We start from the raw sequence: 15,243 nt of genomic DNA on the forward strand, positions 1-15,243 counted from the left end.
CTGGTTGTATATTTTGATCTTTGTCATCTAAGAAAGATTCTATGGTCTGTCTTTTTTTTTTTTGCAGTTTCCTCATGATCTCTCAGCCACTTACTTGTGTTTTAAATTCTTTGCTAAGGTAAGGGTATGCTTCCAGTGTGGAGAATGTACTGTCCTAAGCTTTGGGAGTTTTGTGTAGCTATTTTCAGAGATACTTCTAGGGACCTGTAAATTTTCTGTTCTAAGTTGGTGTGATCAAGGGTGAAGTGTTTACTCCTTTCCTGACCTGTGCTCTGGTCTATGAGTGACCACAAGCAGTCTTTTCTGCCTTGGAACTGTGAGGAGGATTCCTTCTTTCCGACCACCACAAGTTCCACTGCCACCACAAGCTCCACCACCCCAGTGCTCCTCCTTACTCCAGGACCACCACCCCAAACTTTGACCCAGATCCAAGTATGGGTAAAGCAGGAGAATCCTGCCTCCATAACACTAAAGATATCCCTGCAATCCTGCTCTGATCAGACACTTGATTCCCTCTCAGTCTGTGGGTAGAGAGCTCAGGCAGCAGCCACCACCCCAGGGCTTCACTGGGACTGGGACCAGACTGAGTTCCTCTCTCACCATGATCCAACATACCTTTGCTACTGATATTCTAAGTTGTCTTTCATGTTTATGGGTTAAGAAGTCTGTAAACTGTCACAGGTCCCCTAGATTCAATCCCCTGAAGACTCCTCCAGCTTCACTGAGGCCTGGTTTTTGCCTGTGCACCCACGCTGAACTTTGCTTCTCTCCCAGACTAGTGCAATAGCCCTTTCCAATCAACCATCCAGGTTGTCTTGGGCTTGAAATTTGTTATACTCTGTCTTTTTTTGGGTTCTACTGCTCTATAATTTTGTTAGAGATATTTTTACAGATGTTTGGAGGGGTTTGCAGGAGAGCTCAAGCAAGTCACTTCTTTTATTCTACTATCTTGGCTCTGTCTTGATGCTCACATTAAAAGTTCTCTCTGCCCTTGATTTCATGACATTGCTCTGACTTAGCTCACCTTTTTGACCAACTATTCAGTCCTACTTGCTAGAACATCACTTCTTACATGTCTTCTAAGTGGGAAGGAACTTTTTGTAATTTTAGATTCCATTGAGTCACATCCCCTCATTTTAAAACTTAGATAAATTTAGGCCAGAGCAGTTAGCCCTAGGTAACATGGGTAATGACAGAGACAGATTTAGAAGTCAAGTCCTCTAACTCCTGCTCTTTCTAGAATAATGGACTGCTTCTATTATAATTTCCTCTATAAAAATAGTCATCATATAAGTACTTTCCTAGTTTGAACATTTGAACAAGGAAATGGACTGGAAGTTGTGAAAATTAGTCAAGCCAAAAGAATTATTCGATTTTTACTCTGTATGATACATTGTTTGTAATGTTGGGTACATCAGACTGTGAGCTCATTGACAGCAGAAGTCCCCAGTACTTAACATAATCTCTGACACATTTTAAATGCTTAATATATGAGTAATGTCTGGCTGTGAAGACAAAAACTAATTAGTGCCCACCCACAAACATATAAATACAACAAAAGTTAACAATTTGAGAGTTAATGATAATATATTAAAGGGGAGGGCTTGGCGATTAATGAAGAAATTAAAAAGGTGACCTTTGACCTGATATCTGATAGGTGGAAATGAGGGAAATTACATTCCACAAATAATGTTAAGCTTGTGAGAATGAATAAAAGTGGGATAAAGACTGCCAAGATTAGAGAACTAGTAGTAATCCAGTTGAAAATGTATTGACTCCCCATTGCCTCTGAGATAAGGCACAAATTCCACAGTTTCCATTTATGGCACTCTCCTCTATATCCTGTCTCCAAACTGGCTGTCCAGCCTTATTTCACATTACTGTCATTCACATACTCATATTTTAAAAATGTTTAGCATAGTGTGTGACACATAGAAAATGCTCAATAAATACTTGGGCTGTCTTCCCTGAACTCCCACCACACATAGACCTGAACAAACTCTTTTTTTCTAACTTAGTTGGATCACTATTTGTTCTCTAATCTTGGTTATTCCTTATCTCTGCTACCTATCTTCCTTGGCTTACTTCAAGTCTCAACTAAAATTCTACCTTCTCTGAAGTCCTTTATAAAATTAGAGCTTTCACTTTGAGATTACTCCCAATTTATCCTTGATATATCTTATTTCTAAATAGTTGTTTGCTTGTCATCTCTCCCATTACATTGTGATCTTCTTGAGAGCAGAGACTGTCTTTTGCCTTTCTTTGTATATTTGTTTTTCAGAACAGTGATTGTCCTAGAAATGTGGATATTAGAGAAGTAAAAGACATGAGAAAGTAATAACCAATGCTAGGTGATTGATTGGTACAGTCTGTCTTATGATATCATCAATGAGGGGATGGGTTATAAAGTAGGGGGAGGTTTAGAAGGAAACCCTTATCTAACTAAGAACAACTCCCACTAAGGGTCTGTGAAAGCTGAATCTTTAATTCCCAAACATGGAGTTCTGTAACACTTATTTTTACTTCTTGACTGAATATTATTTTTTATACTTTGGCTCACAGATATGTCTATTTTTTTTGTTCACATTTGTATAGATTGTTTCCTATATGATATGGCATTATCTTCCCTCATTAAATAACCAAAATGCTATAATTCTGTCAACTTTATCAGTCTATTATTGATGCTAATATTTTTTAATCAAAATTCCTCAATATTTAGTTAAAACTGTTAATGGATTTATTGATTGACTTGATATATCTGAGCATGTGATTACATTAATTGAAGTGAGGTGGCAAAGCTCATAGCAAGATTAAAGGATCACAGAATCATATAATTAGAATTAAAAGGGACTTTAAAGTTCATATAATCCAATTCCCTCATTTTACAAATGAAGAAATTAAATTCTAATGAGATTGTCTTTTTGACAGTGTTACACTCTAACTAGCAAAGACAAGATTTGAACTCAGATCTTTTGACTCCTAATCCAGTATATGTATATTGATTCAGCAGAGGATACTGATAAGGAATGGCTAGAATGAAAGAAGAAAACCAGAGAGATGGGTATCTTGGAAGCCAGGAGAAAAGTATAAGGGTAGAGGAGAAGATATATTATCTTAAAAGCTTCAGAAAAAACAAAAATGATGAAGATTTAGAAGAGCACATTAGATTTAGAAGTTAAAACATTGCCAGCAACTTTGAAGAGAACAGGTTTTTGTTGATTGATAAGACTAATGTCAGATTGTCAGATGTTTCAATATAACTGTGTGGTGGGGCTGCATGGGAAGCATGTGAGGGAGAATTGTTCTAAAATTTTAGTAGTGGATGGGAGAAAAGATATAGGATTATAGACTGAGAAGTTTCCAGTGTAATTTGATATTTTTGGTTAGTTTTAGGTAGAAAAACTTAGGAAGGAGCTGCTAGTTTGGTAGTGGCTTATGATAATAAAATCCTAATAAACAAAATTAGCAAGTAACGCTCCACAGGTCAAGCTACCTGAGTAAACAGAAAGGGATAGGAACTAAGAAAAATTTAGAGCAATTGTACCTGGCAAGGTCCAACAGAGACAGAGTAAAGGAAGATTGAATGGATAAACATAGAGGATTCATTGTGCGGAGTCGAGAAAATATTGAAGTTCACAACTGATTGCATTGATTTTCTTAGTAAGTTAGAATTATCAACATCATCATCATCATCATCATCATCTACTAATACTACTAATACATCTACTAATAAACAACTACCAATTATATAACATTTCAAGGTTTACAAAACTCTTATCTACATGTTGCATGTATACATACATACATATGTGTATGTATGTATACATATATACACACATATATATCATCTTTTTCATTTCTTAATAACTTTGAGTTGGGTGTTATTAATGCCAATTTTATTGATGAGAAAACAAAAAAACATAAATGACTTGCCAAAGTTCACATAAGTAGACAAAGACAAAAGCTGAAGATGGGTGGTGAGCTTGATGTGACATTTGGGTTTTGAAAGGAGAGAGAAAACAATTTGGAACAACAGCTGAGGGAACTGACATAGAAAATCAATCAAGGAAAAATAATAGAATCCCTATGCAGCTGTGAAAGTCCAGCTATGATTCCATAACATGAATTTGTAATGAACCAAATTAGTACAGTTATGTAACATCCTTCAGCTGCTCTCAGCAGCATCAGAATCTGATCAGAGAAGGCAGATGGTGGGAATGATCTGGGATTATGAATCGACAAGTGTGAAAGATATGGCAAAATATCTTAGCAAAAGAGCCACAAAAATATTGAAGAAAATGATATCTTAAAAAAAAAAAACAGAATTGGCCAAATGATAAAAGAGGCACAAACATTCACTAAAGAAAGCAAGCTGAGGGGGTGGAACCAAGATGGCAGATTAAAGGAAAGGACTCACCTGAGCTTTCCTCCAAACCCCTCCAAATACCTCTAAAAAACAAATTCTCTAAACAAAGAAGCAGAACCCACAAAAAGAGAGAGTGAAACAAATTTCCAGCCCAAGACAACATGGAAGGTCAACAGGAAAGGTCTCTTGCACCAAGCTGAGAAAGGAGCTCCATCCAGTGCAGGCCATGCAGACCATGCCCAAGTAAACCTGGAGCAGGACTTAGGGGACTGAATCCCTGTCAGCAGTAGAGGTTTCCAGACTCCTCAGCCCACAGACAGCAAAGACAGCTTATAAAATCAACAGGAAAGGTCTATTGAAACTGGTGAGAGAGGAGGGCAGTCCAGCATAGCCTCTGCCATCACATCTCCAGCCTCAGCAAATGAGGAGCAGGCCTTGAGAATGATTGAATCAGTAGCAGCAGCAGCAACAGTGGCAGTGGATGCTTCTGGAGGCATTAGGCCACAGATGGTAAGGGGATCGAACAATTCATCAGAAGGAAATTGAAGGGGTCTCTTTGCTAGCACTGAGGCAGGACTCTGTTGCCTTGCCCATACTTGGATCTGAGTCACAGTCTTGCCTGGCAGTCCTGGGGTAAAGAGGAGTACTAGAATAGCAGAGCTTGTGGCAGCAGTATAGAGAGAACACTCCTTACAGTTCCAGGGCGTAAAAGAGTGCTTGTGGTCACTCACAGACCAGAGCACAGGTCAGCAGAGAAGTAAACACCTCTCCTTAGATCATAACAACTTGGAAGAACTGAAAACTTACAGGTCCCTAGATGTATCCCTGAAAACAACAGCACAAAATTCCAGAAGCTCAGGACGGTTCACTCTCCACAGTGCACCCAGAGCCCTACCTTAACAAAGAATTAAAAAGTCAAGCAATAGCCTGGGAAAATGAGCAAACAATGGGGAAAAAAAAACAACCTCTGACTATAAAAACTTTCTTTGGTGACAAGGAAGATCAAATTACACACTCAAGAGTAGACAACAAATACACTGGAGGGTAAATGGGGGAAGGTGAGAGGGAATGAGTGAATCTTATTCTCATAGGATTTGGCTTAAGGAGGGAATAACATACACATTCAATTGGGTGTGGAAATCTGTCTTACCCTACAGGAAAATAGGGGGAGAAGGGGACAAGAGAGCAGGGGGATGATAGAGAGAAGGGCAGATTGGGAAAGGGGGTAATCAGAAGTAAATACTTCTGAGGGGGACAGGGTCAAAAGAAAGAATAGAATAAATGGGAAGGCAGGATAGGATTAAGGGAAATAGAGTTAGTTTTTCACAACATGTCTACTATGGAACTGTTTTGCATAACTGCACATGAACACCCTATATTGAGTTGCTTGCCTTTTCAATGAGGGTGGGTGGGGAGGGAGGAAGAGAGTAAATTTGAAACCTAAAGTTTTAAAAACATATGCTTAAAAAATATTTTCACATGCTACTAGGAAATAAGGAATACAGGAAATGGGGTACAGAAGTCTATCCTACCCTACAGAAAAATAGAAGAGGAAGGGGATAAGAGAAGGGGGGAGAGACAGAAGAGAGGACAGACTAAAGGAAGGGATATTCAGAATGCATGCCATCTTGGGGTGGGGGGAGGGGGAGATGGGGTGAAAATTTAGAACTCAAAAACTTGTGGAAGTGAATGTTGAAAACTAAAAATAAATAAATTTATATAAAAAATCTCCCCCCTCCCTTTCCCAATCCCCCTAAGATGTCATGCAATCTGATAAAAGTTCTACTTACACATTCATATTAAGTGTATTTTCCCATTAGTTGTGATGTAAAGAACAATTAGAAGTAATGGGAGGAACCTCAAGAATGAAGTAATAAAACAAAACAAGAAAGGAAAAGGAGAGCAAATGGTATTTTTCCATCTGCATTCAGACTCCAGACTCCATAGCTCTTTTTCTAGGTGTGGATACCATTTTCTATCATGAGACTTTTGGATATGTCTTAGATTCTTGTGTTGCTGTGAAGAGCTAAGTCTATCAAAGTCAGTCATCACATAGTGTGACTGATACTGTGTACAATGTTCTCCTGGTTCTGCTCATTTCACTCAGCATTAGTTCATATAAATCTTTCCATGTTTTTCTGAAGTGCATCTGCTCATCAATTCTTACATTCATATGCTACAACTTGTTCAGCTATTCCCCACTTGATGGGCATCCCCTCAATTTCCAATTCTTTGCCACCACAATAAGAGCTGCTATAAATATTTTTGTACATGTGGGTCCTTTTCCCATCTTTATGATCTTTTTGGGATACAGATCTAGAAGTGGTATTGCTGGGTCAAAGGGTATGCACAATTTTATAGCCCTTGAGGCATAGTTCCAAATTGCTGTCCAGAATGGTTGGATCAGTTCACAACTCCACCAACAATGCATTAGTGTTACAATTTTCCACATCTTCTCCAACATTTATCATTGTCCTGTTTTGTCATGTTAGCCAGTCTGATAGGTGTGATGTGGTACCAGAGAGTTATTTTCATTTGCATTGCTCTAATCAATAGTGATTTAGAACATTTTTTCATTTGACTATAAATAGCTTTAATTTCTTCTTCTGAAAACCGCCTGTTCTTATCCTTTGACCATTTAGCAATTGGGGAATGACTTGTATTCTTATAAATTTGACTGAATTTTCTACATATTTTAGAAATGAGGCCTTTATCAGAGACGCTGGTTGGAAAATTCTTTCCCAGTGTTCTGCTTCCCTCCTAATTTTGGATGCATTGGCTTTGTGCAAAAACTTTTCAATTTAATGTAATCAAAATTATCCATTTTGCATTTCATAATTTCTTTATCTCTTGTTTGGTCACAAATTCTTCCCTTCTCCATAGATCTGAAAGGTTAACTATTTCTTGCTTTCCTAGTTTGTTTATAGTATCAGTTTTTATATCTAAATCTTGTACCCATTTTGACTTTATATTGCTATAAGGTGTAAGATGTTGATCTATGCCCAGTTTCTGCCATACCGTTTTCCAGCTTTCCCACCATCAAAACTACTTGGTACTGGCTAAGAAATAGAATGGTAGATCAGTGGAATTGGTTAGGTATGCAAGACACAACAGTCAATGACGATAAGGATTCAGCATTTCTAAGATTTGCAAAGTACTAAACATATATTATCTCATTTGATCCTCACAACAACCTGGTGGGGTGAATGTTTTGAGAACATTAAAGTGCCATGTAAACATAAGCTATGATTATAATTACTATTATTAAAGACATCCCAAAAGATGTATTTTTAAGAAAAAAAAAGAGTAGACAACAAAGTCAAAATTCCTACATCCAAAGCCTCCAAGAAAAATATGAATTGGTCTCAGGCCACGGAAGAACTCAAAAAGGATTTTGAAAATCAAGTAAGAGAATTAGAAGACAAATGAGAGTAATGCAAGAAAAGAAGCCCTTCAAAGGCAGAATTGGCCAAATGGGGAAAAAAAGAGGTTCAAAAATTCACTGAAGAAAATAATTCCTTAAAAATTATAATTGGCAAGGAAAAGCTATTAACTTCATGAAACACCAGGAAACAAATCAACTCAAAATAATGGAAAAAAATAGACAAAATTGTGAAAATCTCTCATATAAAAAAAAAAAACTGTTCTGGAAACCAGATCAAGAAGAGATAATTTGAGTATTGTTGAACTACCTGAAAGCCATGACAAAAAAAAAAAAGCCTAGACATCATATTTCAAGAATTTTTTAAGAAAAACTGCCCAGAAACTCCTCCAAATACCTGTAAAATGGCTCTAAACAAATTCTAAAGCAGCAGAACCCACAAAAAGACAGAGTGAAACAAATTTCCAGCCCAAGACCACCTGTATTGTTGATCAAAAAGGTATATTGCAACAAGCAGGGAAAGGAGAAAAGCTCCACATGGGCACTCAGACCTCAGCAAACCTGGAGCAGGCCTCAGAGGAGTGAATCACAGGCAGCTGTGGCAGTTTCCATACTTCTCAACCCATGAACAACAAAGACAACTTAGAAGGTCAGTAGGAAAAGTCTATGTCTGTGGTGAGAGAAGTGTGGGGTCCCAGCCCCATTGCCCAAGCTTGGCCCCAGAGTGTTAGCTGCCTCTGGAGCTTCTGGCTGAGACTGAGAAGGAATCAAGTGGCTGATCAGAGGGGGATTGCAGGGATCTCTTTGCTGGTCACTCATTGACCAGAGCATGGGCCAGGAAAGGAGTAAACACCTCGCACTTGATCATAGCACCTTTGAAGAACTGAAAATTTTCAGGTCCCTAGAAGTATCTCTGAAAACAGATGCACAAAACCCCTGAAGCTTGGGACAGTACATTCTCCCCATTGGAAGCTGACTCATACTTTAACAAAGAGTTTATAACTCAAGTAAATTATAACTCAAGTAAAAATGAGTAAGCAGTGCAAAAAAGAGTTAGACAATAGAATCTTTCTTTGGTAACAAAGAAGATCAAAACATACACCCAGAAGAAGACAACACAGTCAAAGCTCCTACATCCAAAACCTCCAAGAAAAACAAGAGTTGATTGCAGGCCATGGAAGAGCTCAAAAAGGATTTTGAGAAGCAAGTAAGAGAAGTAGAGGAAAAACTGAGAGTGATGCAAGAAAATAATGAAAAACAAATCAACAGCTTGCTAAAGGAGACCCCCCCAAAATACTGAAGACCTTAAAAAGTAGCCTAACCCAAATGGCAAAAGAGGTCAAAAAAGCCAATAGGGAGAAGAATGCCTTAAAAAACAAAATTGACCAAATGGAGAAGAAAGTCCAAAAGCTTACTGAAGAAAATACTTCCTTAAAGATTAGAATGGAGCAATTGGAAGCTAGTGACTTTATGAGGAATGAAGATACTATTAAACAAATTCAAAAGAATGAAAAAATAGAAGACAATGTGAAATATCTCACTGGAAAAACAACTGATCTGGAAAATTGATCCAGGAGATAATTTAAAAATTATTGGGCTATCTGAAAGCCATAATAAAAATAAACAAATAAATAAAAGAGCCTAGACAACATCTTTCAAGAAATTATCAAGGAAAACTTCCCTGATATTTTAGAACCAGAGGGCAAAATAGATATTGAAAGAATCCACCGATCACCTCCTGAAAGAGATCACCAAAGGAAAATTCTTAGAAATATTGTAGCCAAATTCCAGAGTTCCCAGGTCAAGGAAAAAATATTACAAGCAGCCATAAAGAAACAATTCAAGTACTGTGGAAACACAATCAGGATAACACAAGATTTAGCAGCTTCTACGTTAAGGGACCACAGGGCTTGGAATATAATATTCTGGAGGGCAAAGGAGATAGGATTACAACCAAGAATAACTTACCCAGCAAAACTGATCATAATCCTTCAGAGGAAAAAATGGTCATTCAGTGAAATAGAGGACTTTCAAGCATTCTTGATGAAAAGACCAGAGCTGAATAGAAAATTTGACTTTCAGATACAAGACTCAAGAGAATCATGAAGAGGTAAACAGGAAAGAGAAATCAAAAGAGACTTATTAAGGTCAAACTGTTTACATTCTGCATGGAAAGATGATACTTGCAACTCATGAGTCCTTTGTCAGTATTAGAGCAGTTGTAGGGAAAAAAATTATATGTATGTAGATAGATAGATAGATAGATAGATAGATAGATAGATAGATAGATAGATGGATAGATGGATGGATGGATGGATGGATGGATGGATGGATGGATGGATGGATGGATAGATAGATAGATAGACAGACAGACAGACAGACAGACAGACAGACAGACAGATAGATAGATAGATAGATAGATAGATAGATAGATAGATAGATAGATGGCTAGATAGATAGGTAGGTAGGTGGACAGATGGATAGATGGCACAGGGTGAATTGAAAATGAAGGGGTGATATCTGGAGAATAAAATTAAGGGGTAAGAGAGGATTATACTGGGAGAAGGAGAAAGGGAGAGGTAGAATGTGGTAAAATATCTCACATAAAACAGAGAAGAAAAGGCTCTTACAGTGGAGGGGAAATGGGGGAAGGTGAGAGGGAATAAGTGAATCTTATTCTCATCAGATTTAGCTAAAGGAGAGAATAACATACACACTCAATTGCGTATGGAAATCTATCTTGCCCTACAGAAAATAGGGGACAAGAGAACAGGAGTATGATAGAGGGGAGGACAGATTGGAGGAGGTGGTAATAAGAAACAAACACTTCTAAGAAGGGACAGGGTCAGAAGAGAGAGTAGAATAAATGGGTGCCAGGATAGAATGAAGGGAAATATAATTAGTTTTTCACATGACTACTATAGAAGTGTTTTGCATGACTACATATGTATAACATGTATTGAGTTGCTTGCCTTCTCAATGCGGGTGGGTGGGGAGGGAGAAAGGGAGAAAATTTGGAACCAAAATTTTAAAAACAAAAGTCAAAAAAAAATATTTTCACGTGCAACTGGGAAATAAGATATACAGGCAATGGGGTACAGAAATCTATCCTGCTCAACAGGAAAATTGAAGTGGAAGGGGATAAGAGAAGGGAGGTAGAGATAGAAGGAAAGGTAGATCAGGGGTATCCAGAATGCATGCCATCTTGGGGTGGGGGAGGGACAAGATGGGGAGAAATTTGTAATTCAAAATCTTGTGGAAGTAAATGTTGAAAACTAAAAATTAATTAATTAATTAATTGAAAAAGAAAAAAAAAAAGAAAAACTGCCCAGATATCTTAGATGCAAGTTGTCAACTAAAATTGAAAGAATCCACTTATTGCTTCCTGAAAAAGATTTTAAAAAATGATTACTTTCAGAAATATTATAGCCAAATTCCATAGCTCCCAGATTAGGGAGAAAGTATTACAATCACTCATGAAAAAAATCATATATCATGGAGATAGAATCATCATCACACAAGATTTAGTAGTTTCCATGTTAAAAAGCAGATGTCTTTGAATATAATATTACTGAATACACAGGATCTAGCATTACAATCAAGAATAATTTATCCAGAAAAACTTCAGGGGAGAAATGGATATTTACTAAAATAAAGGATTTTCAACTATTCCTGATGAAAAGACTGTTTCTATATAGAAAATATAACATTTACACAAAGACTCAAGTGAAGCATAAAAAGCTAAACATGATAGGGAAACCAGAAGAGATTAAATAAAGTTAAACTGCATTCCTATATGGGAAGTTGATATATGTAACTCCTAAGAATGTTATCATTACTAGAACAGTTAAAATGAGTCTACATAGTCAAATGGCAAGAAAATGAGTAGATTATGTTGGGATGATCACAAAAACAAAGGAAGGAGAGATAAATAGGGATTCACTGGGAAAAGAGGGAAGGAAAAGGAAGAATGGGAAAAGTTATATCACCTAAAAGAAGCCCACAAGAACATTTAGAATGGAGAGGGAAATAGGGGACAGGGTAGGCAACACTTAAACATCGTTCACCTATAAAAGAGAAGTGGATAGAAGAATGGATTAGAAACCAGAATCTAACAATACGTTGTTTTAAAGAGACGCACATGAAGTAAAAAGATACACAAGAGTTAAAATAAGGCGCCAGAGCAGAATCTATGATGCTTCAGCTGATGGGCTGAGGTAGTGATCATGATCTCAGACAAAGAAAAAGCAAAAATAGACTGAATTTGATGAGATAACCAGCTTTTTTGCTTTAAAAAAAGGTACCATAGACCATGAAGCAATATCAACAAAATTTACAGGTTTCTCTGATAAAGTACTCTTTTCTCAAATATATGGGGAACTGTGTCAAATTTATATAACAGCAATTCCGCAATTTATAAATAGTCAAAGGATATGAATAGGTACTTTTCAGAAGAAGAAATAAAATCTATCTATAGTTGTATAAAAATGTTCTAAATTAGTATTGATTAGAAAATTACAAATTAAAATAACTCTGGGATACCACTTGAAATTTATCAGACTTGCTAGCATGACAGAAAAGGAAAATTAAAAAAAAAAACATAGAGGGAACCCAGAAAAATAGGTACATTAATGTACTGTTGGTAGAGTTGTGAATTGGCCCAAATATTCTGGAGAGCAGTTTTGAACTATGCCTAAAGGGCTACAAACCTGTGCATATCCTTTTACCCAGTGATATCACTATGAGGTCTTTATCCCAAAGAGATCAAAGAAAAAGGAAAAGGACCTATCTGTAGAGAAATATTTATAGCAGCTATTTTGTTATGACAAAGAAGTGGAAATTGGAGAACGGCTGCACAAGTTATGGTATATGATTGTGCTATAAGAAACTATTAGGCTTATGATGCAGAGTGAAGTGAGCAAAACCAGGAGATAATTGTACACAATAAAAGTGATATCATAATAATGATCAGTTGTGAAACACTTAGCTACTCTGAGCATTACAATGACCCAAGTCAATTCTGAAGGAATCACGATGAAATCTATTTACTTCCAGAGAGAGAACTGATTAACTCTCTGGGTAAATTGAAGTATATTTTTTTACATATTTTTGTGACACAGCTAATATGGAAATAAATTTTGCTAGATTTCACACGTATAATAAATATCACATTGCTTACCTTCTCAATATGTGGAGGAAGGTCAGAAAGGAGAAAGATAATTTAGAACTCAAAAATTAAAAATAAATGGAAAAAAATAATACTCTTAAAAAAGAAAATAATGCTGGTTCACTTTATGAGCCCTATTGTTATCACTAGAATGAGTTACTGTATTATTCATGCTAAGGGCAAGTGTTTGAACCCTTTCTTTTTTGATAATAAGGAATGGTTGAAGTAGATATTCTAAGAGATTCATTCTCTTTTAAAAGGCACAATGAGAATAGAAATTTAAATCAAAACAAAGGGTATCCTGGTGCCCTTTCTCTGCATAGGCAAGAACTGGTGAATGTGGATGAAAAAAATAAATTATATTACTTACTATTATTTCAATCCATTTATTACTAAGCTATGTTAAATGGTCAATAGGATTACTCCCAGGTAAAATTATGTATAACAATAGGGCTTGTTTTTAAAGTATAGATGTCTCTGTTTTAGAGAAATTAACTGGTACATTCATAGTGACTGTTTAATCCCTATAAAATCCTAGTGTAGAATCATCTTAAGTGTGCCTAAGAATGGGGGAACTATAAAAAGAGTAATCACTGATTCACAATTATATTAAGCAGAGTTTATCTTCTCTAATTAAATCTTTCTATGGAATAGACCAAGGAAGGACTTTCATTTTCAATCATGTCCATTTACCAAATATCTTCCATTGGAAACAACTGCAAAGTTTAACACTAGAAGTATTAAAGAGTAAACAAACAAACAAAAAAAGATGAAAAGGAACAAACATAGAAAGGTGGAAATGACTGACAAATAGCCATGATGTGTTGGCATAACATACACATATCTGGGGAAAGGGACTTAATTCAATCAGATCTTACACACTTTTTCAACACATGTCAAATGTATCATTTTTATTTTCCATTTTGAAAGATAAATAGAAAACAAGTTCATAGATAGATATGTCTATTCAAAATGCACAGGATGTGTTAATTATTATGAAAAGTATTTTCTCAAACACTGTAACATTCAAATTAGTCCTTTCTAGTCCATTCATAGACTTATCTGACATACATTATATCTCAACATCAATAACCACATGGCTGCTATCATCAGATGGTATATGGGAACATATTTTCTAGATTAATTAGTTATAATTAGCACTTAAAATGAGCATCATTTAGATGTTAATTAATTCCTACTTCCTTTATCTAAATTGAACATATATCATGTCTACCAAACTAAAATATTTCAATGAAATGCCCTTTATAAAAGAAAAATGAATATTACTAAAGGTTCTTCCTTAGGATAAACTAAATCAAAAGACTCTACTCAGTCAATTAATTAACTGTTCCATATTTCTTGAGCACTTACTGTACTTTGTACCCAGAACTGTATTAGGAACTAAAGGAGACAATGAAATATGAAATATAGTTCCTGAACTCTCATTGGACTCTGTTGATGTTTCAATGGATATATGAATTCATCAATCTATGTGCTTTCTCTAAAGATGTAGATCATGACCAAACCCCATCATCTCTTTATATGTGACTCTTATCTATTTATTACCACAAATCTTCCACAAGGAATTTACCCACCACAGTAGAGGCCTTACTCTCAGTGACCTGAAATTTCAGGGATATGAATAGAATTAATGTACCATTCATTGGTGATAGACCATTCAAGATAGCAAAGGTCCATCTTCTATTTCAGTTAAGCATCTTCCTGATAATAACTTTTATGATAGTTCTAAGAGGAATTTCTTTTTGGTAATATGCTATAGTCTACTTGCACTCATAACTAGACTTTCCATTCTACCTATTGCCTTTTTGGGTGACATGGACCTTTTATTCATTGGAGAACATAGCATTCCATTTCTTTCATCCATGTGGCATCATAAGAAAAATATTGTTGTTCCAACTGAATAATGAATAATTATAAAAATATTTCTTCTGTATAAGCAACTGGGTGGAATGCTAGTTATATTAATATAAAAATAGTCCCTAGTTTCAAGGAGTTTACATTATAAAAAGTAAAACAGTACATATAAGGGAATGACAAGTCTGAAGGAGTGTTTTCAACTGGGAAGCAAAAGATTAAGATACTGCTTATGAATAATCCACTGGATCCAAATTTAAAGATCAAAAAGAGGGTAGGCTGACTTATATCTGTTCTGTACTTTGAATGACAGCAAACTTCTTAAAACAAAATTCTACTTTAAAATACTATTTTTTTTGTTTGTTGATGGCATATGGTAGCAAATCATGGGATACTAGAGTTTTTGAGGACTTTACATTCCGAGCATCTCAAAAGGCAATGGAGAAATGTTTG

This window comes from Phascolarctos cinereus, unplaced genomic scaffold (assembly GCF_003287225.1).
Source record: "Phascolarctos cinereus isolate Bilbo 61053 unplaced genomic scaffold, phaCin_HiC Scaffold_4;HRSCAF=312, whole genome shotgun sequence".
In the NCBI taxonomy this organism is placed as follows: Eukaryota; Metazoa; Chordata; class Mammalia; order Diprotodontia; family Phascolarctidae; genus Phascolarctos; species Phascolarctos cinereus.